At 30.8% G+C, this 13,914-nt stretch overlaps 1 protein-coding gene across 3 annotated transcripts in view; it reads left to right on the top strand.

Annotated features, from left to right (window-relative positions):
• Positions 1–13,914, top strand: part of LOC114329737 (protein tramtrack, alpha isoform-like) — a 133,667-nt gene that overhangs the window by 50,757 nt on the left and 68,996 nt on the right. The window lies entirely within an intron of this gene.

Below are 13,914 nucleotides of genomic sequence, written 5' to 3'. Positions count from 1 at the left end.
AAGTACCTACTGAAAAGAAATATAATGCATGTGGTATTTTTAAAACGGTAGTTAAACAATAAACAACTTTTAAAATGAGGTATCACTCAACTATTCTTTTCATTAAAGATTTTGGGAGTGTGTCCGCCCCCGCAGAGGGTTGATGTAATTTAGTTGAAAACTGGTTTACAAAATGTCTCCCTCAGAAATAAATTTGACGTGTTTTTGCATATTTTTTATAGGGACCAAATTATAGAGGGTGGCACATTTTCAAATTGACACACTGTATACGACAAACATGCGATAGAGAAAATATTGCTCTAAATATTTCACATAAAAATATGCTCAAAAAGATGTAAAAATGACGTGTTTTATTTATGAGAAATCCGAAAACCTAAAATTTTGTTTAAAAAAATTGAAGTTATTTGCAAAACAATGACGAAAAGAAAAATGCAATGTCTTTGATAATAATTTTGCATTGAAAATTCAGTAATATTATAATATTGCATTCAAATTTTCAAAATTCTGCCACATTGAAAATTCTTGGTTCTATAAATCGCTAATTCTTTACGTATAAAATAGATAACTTTTAAAAGCCCAAAACTTACCATTCTTTTTGCAGTTAGATGGATCTCAATGAAGTTTGTTGAATTCGATTTGTAAGCGTGTTAGGAAATTTTGTGAACTATAGTGGAAAAATCGAAATGAAAATTTAATTATTTAACAAGGAAAATGCAGTGTTGAAAAATAATAAATTTATAAGTCGGAAATAATTGAGGGAAATGAGTTCAATATTACTACTCCGGCGTTTTCGGGGTCGCTGAATACGAATATAATGATGTCGATAGTCTCCGAGGTACCTTGTGCCCAGGATGGACCGTCTGGAATTTTATGGAAATTCAATACAAAAGTAGTGCAAACTGGTTACTCGGGGGTAGTGAGGGTTGATTACAGTTACTTTCGAGTATTCGTTACAAATCGTTACTTTTGTATAAAGTAATCATTTACAGTATTCGTTACTTTGATTACTCGTACTATGATTACTTTTGTTACTTTTGTATTTGAGTACCGGTAATCTTATCGAGAATCGTATTTCTCAGAAAGTAAGTATTTTGTATAGGTATTCCGATATAACAACGACTTTCACCGATCTGTTTAAGGGATAAAAATGATTTGATTACTATGATTATTTTTGTTATTTTTGTATTTGAGTACCGGTAATTATATCGAGAATCGTATTTCTCAGTAGGCAGGTATTTTGTATAGGTATTCGTATTCCGATATAACAACGACCTTCACCGATCTGTTTTTACTCGCTGGGATACGACTGGTAGAAAGTAATCAAAGGTACTAGTTGGAGATTCAATACTCGTTACTCGCTCTGATACGATTGGTACGAAGTAACAAAGTAATCAGAGTGTTAAAAGTAGATACAATAATCGTTACTCGCTCTGATACGATTGGTACGAAGTAACGAAGTAATCAGAGCAATCATAGTAATCAAAGTAACGATTTGCCTCTCTGTATAGTAATCGTTACTTTCGGTATTCGTAAGTAACGAGTACTTTGTAACGAATAGATACTTTTTCAGCATCTCCACTCGGGGGGTTTTGGTCACGAATATCATGACGACGATGGTCTCGAAGAGACCTGGTCCCCAGGACGGGCCTTATCTCCTGGAGTTTGATCAGTGCAAAAGTTGTTACCCGTAGGGTTTTAGGGGTTGCTGAACACAAATATCATGTCGGCCATTGTTCTCCAAGCCCCTTGGTGCCCAGGACCAACTGATTTTGTATACAATTTCCAAACCCCAGGAGACGAGGCCCCTCATGGGCACCAGGTGCCTCGGGAGATAATCGTCGTTATGATAATCGTGATCAGCGACACCAAAAACGTCCCGAGTATCTGAGTTTGCACTCAAAACTCAAAAATAAGTTTGCACTGATTTTGTATCGAATTTCTATATAACTCTAGACGAGGCACATCCTGGGCAGCAGATGACTGCCAACACTATCGTCGTCAGGAGATTCGTATTCAGCGACCCAAAAAAATTATTATATTTAATCACTTCTAGATGGTTTTAAAAAAATGCATTTTCCTTGTTCGAAAATGCAATTTTCATTGTGACATGAATTTAGGTCACAAAATTTCCTAACGCTCTTACGAATCGAATGAACAATTATCATTGAGATCCATCCAAATGCAAAAAATTGGCAGGATCATTGCTTCATTGCCTCGCCTAATAGAAAAGATGTCGATTAAAGCTATACTTGCCGGACTTAAGTGTAGCTTGGAGATGGTGGTGGAAGAGCCAAGTTTCACTGCATTGAAAACTAAAATCGAGTTCAAAATAATGGTGAGCTCAACAATTTTAAATATTTCCAATTTTAATCTTGCAAAATTAAAAGTTTGCTCTTATATACGTAGAAAATTAGCTATTTGTATACAAAGAAACTTTCACGCGTTAAGGTTTTCAATTTTCCGGACAGAGCTGGATTGCACGTTTTTTCCTTCTGTACTGTTTCGATTTCCCATAAACAAATTTCCAAAAAATTATTTGTACATCTTTTTTCGCTAATTTTTTACTTTGACTCATTGGCATTTTTATTTAGATAGGTACTAATAATTGCACAAGCATATTTTGATTGGAGTTGATTGCGAACTATTTTATCATTATTTTCGTAGATATGGTCCTCTTTGAGATATTATATACGATAAAATGTGTAAAAAGGAGTCTAGAGTATCGTTTTTTTCCCTATAAAAATTTTCCCGAATTTCCTGCTAGTTTTTCAGCTGGAGCGTATCGAAATTATTAATATTATACACTAAGCATCAAAGTTAACGCACCACCTAATGGGACATTTTTGATGTCTCCTATATCCTAAACCTGTTGTCCGATTTTGATTTTTTTAGTATATTATAGCTTTATTCTTTAAAAATATCTATGTAATAATATTATTGCTAAACAGGTAAATGTCATTGTATACCGGGTGTAACAATGATAGTGTGTTTTTTCCTTAAAGTTCGGAACACCCTGTGGAATATTCTAGCGTATATAAAATATTAAACTTAAAACTCAATTGTAGCCTTAGACTTTCTTAACATTTTGCTTTTCGATTCATTCGCTTATGTGGGATAATAAAAAAGTTAGGTACCTTAACAACTAGCCATGTTATTCATCAATCCAGGGTGTTGCTAAATAAGTGCGACAAACTTTAAGGGGTAGTTCTGCATGAAAAAATAATGACCATTTGCTTTATAAACATATGTCCGCAAATGCTTCGTTTCCGAGATAAGGGATGTTGATTTTTTTCTTACAAACTGACGATTTATTTATAGCTATAAAACCGGTTGAGATATGCAAATAAAATTTAGTAGGTTTTAAGAGGTAGTTACTGCGCATTTTTTGACATACAATTAAGAATTTTCTATTCACCATTGGCGTGCATACGGGTAATATTACCCGGTCATATTACCCGTATGCACGCCAATGGTGAATATAAAATTCTTATTTGTATGTCAAAAAATGCGCAATAACTACCTCTTAAAACCTACCAAATTTCATTTGCATATCTCAACCGGTTTTAGAGCAATAAATAAATCGTCAGTTTGTTAGAAAAAATTCAACATCCCGTATCTCGGAAACGAAGCATTTGAGGACATAATATGTTTATAAAGCAAACGGTCATTATTTTTTCATGCAGAATTACTCCTTAAAGTTTGTCGCACTTATTTAGAAAAAAAAAAGTATTAATGAAAAACGTTGCTAGTTGTTAAAGTACTTAACTTTTTTATTATCCAAGGTAAGCGAATGAATCAAAAAGCATAATGTTACGAAAACCCAAGGCTACAGTTGAGTTTTAATTTCAATATTTTATATACGCCAGAACATTCCACAGGGTGTTCCAAACTTTGAGGAAAAAACACACTATCATTGTTACACCCGGTATACAATGACACTTATCTATTTAGTAACAATATTATCACATCGATATTCTTGAAGAATAAAGCTATACCATATTAAAAAAATCACTAAAATCGGACAACAGGTTTAGGAAATACAAGACATCAAAAATGTCCCATTTTTAAGGTGGTGCGTTAATTTTGATGCTTAGTGTATAATATAGTTAGTATCGAAATTTTAGACACAGAGACTTTTGTACAAAAATCTATCTTTCACTTCACTACAACCAAGCTAATTTTGTACATAATATTTATATCGACTGGTTCTATAAACCGGGTGCCATATTTTAAAACTGAACTTTTTGAAGTATGTAGTGATTTTCATGTCATTTAAAATATTTTTTTATTCCCTAATGATCTGACGGATTTTAACTTTGAATAGATAGGTACTGCACATGCCAATGACACACCACATTTTAATTCCATTGCAGTTTCAGATGATTTTCTTTGTTATTTTCGTAAATGTGAGTGAAGGGAAAAGCTATAGTGGTGTCAAATAGTGATATTTTTTGTTTTGTGCATCATGTTCGAGGTGAGTTATCAACATTTTTACTGATAAGGGAAGAGTTAAAGGAATGAGCCATTTTTGTGAAGTAGGTTAGTATGTTTTTCAAAAAAGTCCACCAGTTTTGTAAAATGTGACATAGTCTGATCAAATAAAATTACAATACACGTAAATCGAAATGTAATTATGTGCAGGTGAAACGAATGTTGTATCAGAGTTTAGGTGAAAACAAAAGATACTTTCGAGAAAGCATGTGATTTATATAAGGGGATCATTGTTACAATGAAAAATGGGCAATTTTTGTATAAAATTTACTTTTTTAACTGCTGCGGCGAATTCATGTTTTTATGTATTACACAATTGAAAAACAAATTTTCCAAAAATTATTATTTTCACTATAAATAAGCACTATAAAATATATTTTATTTTGCAGGGAAAGTTACGTTGGGTTACCAATATAGAGCAATATAGAGAAAAATATTCAATAGTTCATAACATATTTAATTTGTGTACTAAATGTTATATTTTTTTCAATTGCAAAACGGGGTTGATGCCGATAGAGTGTACGTTTTTGTAAGGTCCCATGTTTTTTGTTTTTATGTAGGTATGTCTATGGTAAATGAATTGAGAAATCAAAATTTCTTTTGAAAATTGCTTTAATTTGTTTATAACTTGAATTTTTAAGGTACTAGTACACTTTAGAAGACCAAAAATTATTTTTTTCAAGAATGTTTTTCTTAGAACCCTTATTAAAAATGAACATAAAACTTTTTACATATTAATATCTAACTCTTAGAGCGTACAGAAAGTGTATCTTTTCATTTATGCACGTACACTAATATTGTAGAGGGCGCAAAAGTCGAGGCCTCGAAAAATGATGGCGGACGGTTAATCTCGGGATTGGGATATCTGAAAAAAAAATCGTACTGCATTTGAAAAGGAAGATTTCTTACGTGACAATTTACCACAATTTGACCAAAAAATAAAAAATTAATATTTTTTAACCATGAAAAACTTAAGAAAAACGGGCGATTTTTTCACAAAATTTTTTCAAATTTCCGTAAAATATTTTTCTGCGGAATTTTTCACCAACGGTGGTAAAATGTCACGTAAGAAACCTTGATTTTTCAAATGCCGTACGATTTTTTTTGTTTGAGAGATCCCAATCCTGAGATTAACTGTCCTCCATCGGAACTCCTTTTTTTCGATGCCTCCACTTTGGCGCCCTCTACAATATTAGTGTACGTGCATAAATGAAAAAAGATATGTTTTTTGTATTCTCTAAGAGTTAGATATTAATATGTAAAAAGGTTTATATTCATTTTTAATAAAGGTTCTGAGAAAAAAAATCTTGAAAAAATGCTTATTTTTGGTCTTTTAAAGTGTACTAGTACCTTAATAATCGTCGCGGTGATTAAAAAGTTTAAAATGGTGTTTCGATATGCGTGTTCCTGTTTTGCAATTAAAAAAATAGTAACATTTAATAAACAAATTACTTAAATATTTCATAAACAATAATTGAATCTTTTTAATTTTTTTCTTTATATGGGCAACATAGTTCAACTTTTCCTGCCAAATAAAATATTTTATAGTGCTTGTTTATAACGCAAATAATAATTTTTTGCAAATTTGTTTTTCAAGCTTTATAATTACTTGAATAAGTTAAGGGACAAGTTTAATTTAGTAAGTCTTAAATGAAAGCTGTTCCTCCAACTTTGCAAAAAAATCGTAAATTTGTGTCTGCAAATCGGAATTGTCACAGCAGTTAAAAAAATACACCGTGTGCAAAAATTGCCCATTTTTCATTATTTAAACAATGAACCCCGTTAATAAAAAATTTGTTCCAACCTGTACTGAATTACGAGTTTTGATTTTTTTTTATTCTATTTGATTAGGCTAACATGATTTCAGGATGCATAAATTGGATACTTGTATGGTTGAACTGCAAAAGTCTTTTTAATTACAATTTTAATTTTTTATGTATAACGTATTGATTTTAAATGTATTTTGTATTTGTAACTTAGTATAAAGTTTAGTTGATTTCAATGTGAACTATAAATAATGCTATTCAGTATGCAAAATATTGCAAATACAGTGACGAAATCAAACGGACATTTTGTATATACGTAAAGGTTACATTCGGAGATAGTCCAGGGCGCATCTGTTTTGAGATGGATGTTGAGAGGTGACTCATATTTTTTTGCAGAAATTGCTTGAAAATAACTCATATAATAATAATTAAGTTATCCTCCCAGTCAAAAAGGTCCGGAACATTGTTTAAATAATCAAAATCTCAAAAAATGAAGGAAAAATTCGATTTTATCTTCGTTTTTTGATTATATCTTTAAAAGTGTTCACTTCCGAGAAAAGTCGTAGTGACATAAAAGTTGCGTAATTAAATTTCTTACAATTTAGGATTAGTTAAAAACTTTAAAAATTGTCACCCTTGTTGCAAAATAGCAATAATTGCGAAAAAAACCATAAAAAAACAAGTACTGGCATTTTACGTTTTTCAACCATTTATTCTACACTTAGGACCTTTATATTGTACCCAGGAAAACTTTATAATATGGTAAAACAGTACTGTAAATTTCGTTTAGATAGATTCAATAGATTTTGCAATCCACCTTTGGCAAAAAAATTCACTTTTTCAAAATGTTGCAGGACTGAAAATAAAGCAGATAGCAAGTTAAAAATTTTTTTACATATAGAAGAATACCGTACTTTTCATTTGCAATTTGCAAAATTAAATTCGGTTAACTACCACGGCGTCAGAAATTTTTTTAAATAAACATTAATTTTTGGTGCTACGCGCAGGACAGCGGTATTTGATTCACACAAGTTTATTTCCACCAAAATTTCTTCCAATATTTATTTAATATATTATTTTCTTAGTCTATATTTTGTTGTATTTTAATATTTTAATTCCACAAATATCAAACTAATTTTATTATTGTTTGTGAAATATTGTTTAAACAATTGTATTAGTTTAAAAATAATAAACTTTCATTCTCTAAGTTAAAATATATGAACAAAGAAAGTTTTTGCTAAAAAAGTGTTATTTCCAAGGACAGAGTATGTGTTTTTATTTTGCAATAAACAAATTTATTTATTTATATCGATATGTACTAAAAATTAAAATTTATCAATCATTATCAAAGGTCATTGAAATGCCGAATCAGAGCAAACGTATCATGTGTCCTGCGCGTAGCACCAAAAATTAATGTTTATTTAAAAAATTTCTGGCGTCGTGGTAATTAACCGATTTTAATTTTGCAAATTGCAAATGAAAGGTATAGTATTCTTATATATGTAAAAGAAATTTCAACTTGCTGTCTGCTTTATTTTCAGTCCTGCAACATTTTGAAAAAATGATTTTTTTTGCGAAAGCTGGATTGCAAAATTTATTTTGCAAAATCTAGTAAACCGATCTTAATGGAATTTAAAGTATTGTTTTACTGTTTCATAGAGTTTTTCTGGGTGAAATATTAAGGTCCTAGGTGTAGCATAAATGGTTGAAAAACCTAAAATTCGAATACTTGTTTTTCTATGTTTTTTTTTTCGCAATTATTGCTATTTTGCAACAAGGAAGACAATTTTTAATATTCTTAACTAATCCTAACGAAATTTAATCACGCAACTTTTTCCGGAAATGAATACTTTTAAAGTTATAATCAAAAAACCAAGAAGAAGATCGAATTTTTCCTTCATTTTTTGACATTTTGATTATTTAAACAATGTTCCGGACCTTTGTAAGTGGGAGGATAATTCAAATATTATATGAATTATTTTCAAGCAATTTCTACAAACAAATATGAGTCACCTCTCAACATCCATATGTAATATTTTTACAGATGCGCCCTGGTCTAAGACAAAATCTGCTCACTGCATTCGTTGTGTTCCCATTGATGTGTGTTCGGTTCTACTATAGACTGCTGTCTACCGTCATAATTCTGCTATAGCTTGCGGTCTACCGAGGTATTCGGTGTATAACCTGTAGTATATTACTTTTTTATATTATTTTTTAATTTACTATTTTAGTTGGGAATAAGCCAATTTTGTGGCTTGTCGCAAAGTATTAAATTATGCATTTTTTTTTATTTTCTCAGAATGAAAGTTCTCGCTATCTGATTTGTTAACCTTACTGAATGATAAATCACAAAGTAGTGTCGGGTGAGGAAGAAGTGTGTTATTTTTTTTGTCATTTCAAGTGGACACATTTAATTGTATTTAAAATTTGTACATTTTCCATCACTTGATACAATTTTTATCCAGTTAAGTACCATACTGATATTATTTCCATCAATTTTTTTCTTCTTTACATATAAAAAGGATTTGAATTATTGCGTTAGGGATGACTTGTCAATTGAATTGTTTGGACCTTCAGTCATTTTTGACAAATTTTTCTCTTATTTTGACAAAGTTAAATAATTTTTAATTTCTTGTATATGATATATGTCATATCGGTTCAGTCTGCCAGTTCATTATATCAGTCGCCTGTACTCTATATTGTCGGTGTGCTTACATCTCGCGTTTTTCAAATTTTTTAATGTGTTTTTTTGTGAAGTCCCTATGTGCCGTTTCTAGATGTTTTTTCAATTTTACATACAAATTTTTAATCATCCTCCAAGTTTTCTATAACTTTAGGAATTTTTTCGATAAAATTTTTTCAACAAAAAAATGAGATCCCTCTTTAAGTTGGTACTTTATAGTTTCTTGACGTAAGTTAAACATTATAACATTTAGAATTAGTTACTTATGTAAATTTATTTTATTGTAGCATGGCTCTTAAGATGGCTTTGCAAGCTAAAAGCGCTCAGGTAGGAATTAAATATTGTTACACACTTCAAAAATAGTTTTCTTTTCACATTCACTTATTTAAGATTTAATGTAATACCTCTATTAATGAGAAGTCTCTTTAGCTTATAGAAGACGGATCTGGATTTTTCAATGCTTATTCTTATTTTCTTTGTTTATATCCCAGTTATCGTTAACGTTGGCGCCCCAATAAATATTGTGGACTAATTTTATTCCATACGGTATTTATGATGTTCGTTGGTTGTAACTTCGTTTTGCTGATCTTAGAGCTAGCAACGTTTTAGAGAGAGTATTTTAAGACAGCTGAATCTTTAATATATTGTTCCCTATGCTTCCTCGAACACCGTACCGGCCATCTGGCGGCTGATACAGGTTGCGTTCGTTACTGCGCAGCACACCTGTACAGGTAAATATAAAATCAGGGTGATTGACTAGTGTGACGCTTAGTAGATCCGCTATAGTAATAGATAGCAATCAAAGTTAATAACAAAAATTGTAGCCAATTTTGAGCTTCACATTACAAAATTAGTTAGAATGTTACAGGGTGTTCGATAACATAGTGGCAGATCAAACTTTTGTTTTTTTAAATGGAACACCCTATATTTTATTTTATATTCGAAATCTTATTAACTTCCCCATCACAAAAATATAAAGGATTGCTATGTTATACAGGGTATTTACAAAGTTATAACTAATGTTCTAAGAAAATCGTAATAAGTTTAGCTCCCTGTATAAATAAAAATAAGCACAGCAGCAATGGTTTATTGGTGCCATATTTTTTTGTTGATAGTCAAAATTTATAAACATGGTTAATATTAGGTTTGTTCTAGCATCAGTTTCAAACGGTTTGAAACCGTCAGCGAATAGTTGACCAGCGCGAGTAGAGGGGATAGCACTGGTGACTGTATTATGTTCCCCCACTGACCTACTGTTTGCTGACGGTTTCTGACTAGTTTGACTGTTTGCTAGAACAAACCTATTGCTAATTTTCTTTATATCGAATACAGGGTGAGTCAAAACGTAAGTACATTATTTTCTCAGTAATTTTAAATAGAACACCCCAACTAATAATTTGCTCTGAAAAATGAAAATATCTCGAAAACAAAATACACACAAAATACAATCAACAAAAAATATGGCACCAATAAACTATTGCTGTTGTTCTTATTTTTATTTATACAGGGAGCTGAACTTGTTACGATTTTCATAGAAAATTGGTTATAACTTTGTAAAAGCCCTATATAACATAACAAACCTTTATATTTTTGTGATAGGGAAGTTAAGAGGATTTCTAATATAAAATAAAATATAGGGTGTTCCATTTAAAAAAACATAAGTTTGGTCTGCCACTATGTTATCGAACATTCTAACGAATTTTGTAATATGAAGCTCAAAATTGGCTACAATTTTTGTTATTAACTTTTATTGCTATCTGTTACTATAGCGGATCTACTGAGCTTTATCACACTAATCAATCACCCTAATCAATATTTTTAATTTAAAATTATTTTAAGAAAAATTATTTGTCATTACTTTTTAAACCACAGAAATGTCTGTCAGTTATAATTCATACTTCTAATAATGTTTAAAAAGTAATGACAAAAAAATTTTTCGTCTTAAAATTATTTTAAATTCGATATATTTACTTATACAAGTGTGCTGCGCAGTAATTAACGCAACCCGTATCAGTAGCCAGATGGGCGGTACGGTGTTCGAGGAAGCATAGGGAACAATATATTAAGAGGAAACAGTAGCGATCAACAGGTAGCAAAAACGCGTTCCAAGATTGCGGCTGTAATTTTGAATATTTTCTCGAGGTATTTGGCACACGTATTCGTAAAATAATAAATAATGGCGGTACAGAGCCCAATTTGAGAAATATATTAATATGTGGAAATTACTCTGTAATTAAATACAATATTAAAAAATCGAGCCTGTACCGCCATTAAAAAGAACAAAAAAATGCACTTTCCTCAAATAAACTTTTTTATCCTATGCCTAGATTTTGTGTCATTTTGGAACTACTAAATTTTTTTATTTCATTAGTACCTAGTTCCAAAATGGCACAAAATCTCGTTTTTTTAATTTTGTATTTAATTACAGAGTAATTTCCACATATTCCATTATTTATTATATTACGAATACGTGTGCCAAATATCTCGAAAAAATATTCAAAATTACAGCCGCAATCTTGGAACGCGTTTTCACTACCTGTTGATCGCTACTGTTTCCTCTTAAGTAAGGAATCAGCTGTCTTAAAATACTTTTTTTTTCGACGTTGACTCTTGGCCCATTTTATCTCAAAAGTTCTAGCCCATATTCAACACATGTTTCGGTCACTCAGTTTAAATGCCGTTGCAACTCTTTTTCATTGGAAGCAATCAGGACCGTATCATCTGCGTCTCTAATATTGTTGACATTAATTCCGTGGATTTTGAATGCCTGCATCTTCATCTAAGGCTTCTTTGAAAATAAATTCGAAGTAGAAGTCAAAATACTTCTAACTATACTTCGTTCTCTTCCAAGGTAAGCTAAGATGCTAGTTTCAGGTGGGTTTTTTGTGTCGTCAGAGCTTGTCGTGGGTTAGTAATTAATTAAAATTGGTTAGAAATTAATTTCTAAACCGGAGACTCGTTTTGACGACAAGACACCCACCGATCAAGTGTCTGGAACTGGCAGCTCAGTTTATCTTGGAAATGAGCGTAGTATAGTAAATGTATAATTGGGAAAAAATAATATGCAGGTATGTAAAACAATTAAATTTTCTCCTTAGGTTTTAGATTAATATAGAAGGTTCCGGTTTTCACACGTTCGTTCATAAAGCCATTTTTGTTGTCACAAATTATGACGATGGAGTGAAGTGATCTATGACCCCAAATATTTAACATTATTTGCAAGAAAATGAGTAAAACTATAAAATCAAACAACAGTTTTTCATTTACTATCAAACAATTATTTTTAATAGCTGCTAAATGCAGCGAAACAAAGAATTAACAATTTCTTTTTTAACGGTGCTGTGAGTTAAATATGTTCCATATCCGACCTTCTATAGATATTTTAAATATGTAATAGATGTAACATTTTGCATATTACAAACATCTGGCACATCAGAATGCAGGCAGCATATTCAACTTTTTAATTAGAAGCATATAACCTACTTAATTTTATAACACAGTGGTGTATTACACATGCTTTTTTCGTCAAGTAATTGCAGATCACAATTAAAGTATTGTTTACATATTATACGAGTCCATTTAGTCACGGTTTTTGCTCCGAATTTTAAAGAACCGCTTGGATTGACATGCAATTTGGCATACACATAGTTAACATGTCAAAGAAAAAAAGTGATATTGTGCCGTTGTGTGCTTTTGCATCTGGGGGGGGGGTGAAAAAGTATATGTTCAAAATAAGTACTGACTAAGCAACTTGTGTTCTATAGCGTCTTTTCACTTCTTCAATACTTTTCGAGCTATTTGCGAGTGAATATGTTAATTTTTCAACAAAAAAACCTTTTTAGACGGTTTCTCGCAAATAACCCAAAAAGTAAATATTTTATCGGAACGGAATATACCTTGTTAGCAAAAATATAGCTTATAAAAAAGTGACAAAAAATGATGCATGTATGAGGTCTCTCGACCCATTAGAAGCAGAGTTGTAGGTAATGAAAAATATGAACTTATTTTTCTGAATAATTATTTACAAATTATTCTGTACAAATTCCAAATTGAATATTTCAACATGAAATAACCAAAAAATAAAGTACTTTTTGGTAAAAACTAGGTAATTACAACTTTTTAAAAATGTTAAAAAAAGCTTTAGTTTTGTTTTTTAAAAAAATTTATAGCATCAACAGTAAGCAAGTTATGCTCAAAATAAAGTTGGTCCAAAAAATTGGGAAAATCACCCTCCTAATTAGCATCCCAAATGAAATTAATCGTCACTGCTTCACAAGTTGCTTTTCTAATAGATTATTTATATGATCTGTAAGTTTCATCGGTTCAAAGTGCTTATTTAAAAAAAAATGGTTTCAAAGTAATATCTTTTTAATTTTGAAAAAAATGCTTTTTTTTTTAAATAACTTAAAATTATTAGTGATAACAAAAATCTCAAACAGTCAAAAAATGTAGGTTTTGCTTTTCTGAGTATTTTGGATTTCTTGTTTTTCTGTAAGACAAAAATTGTTTGATACGTCTGCTCAAAATTAGCATACACTCGCGATTAGTGACTCGTTCAAGCCTTCCAACTACAGCCCTTTCAAAAATAAAGTTTCTAAATCAACTTGTGAAGCGGTAATGATTAATTTCATTTGGGATGCTGATTAAGGGGCGACTTCCATGATTTTTTTTTATCAAAAAGTGACCAAATTTATTTTGAGCCTAACGTGCTTATTTTTGATGCTAGAAACTTTTTTAAAAAACAAAAATAAAGCTTTTGTTAAACACTTTAAAAAAAGTTGTAATGAGTTTTCTCCAGAAAGTGCTTTGTTTTTTGGTTATTTCACATTGAAATGTTCGATTTGGAATTTGACGAATATGAACCTATTTTTTATTAACTTCAACACTGCTTCTACTGGGTCTTCTAGAGAGAGACCTTGTACATACACTATTTTTTTCACTTTTTTTATAAGCTATATTTTTGCTAAACATATT

The sequence above is a fragment of the Diabrotica virgifera genome, chromosome 2, assembly GCF_917563875.1.
Source record: "Diabrotica virgifera virgifera chromosome 2, PGI_DIABVI_V3a".
Lineage (NCBI taxonomy): Eukaryota > Metazoa > Arthropoda > Insecta > Coleoptera > Chrysomelidae > Diabrotica > Diabrotica virgifera.
Note: the sequence above shows the minus strand (reverse complement) of the source record. Positions and strands in the feature narration are given on the sequence as shown.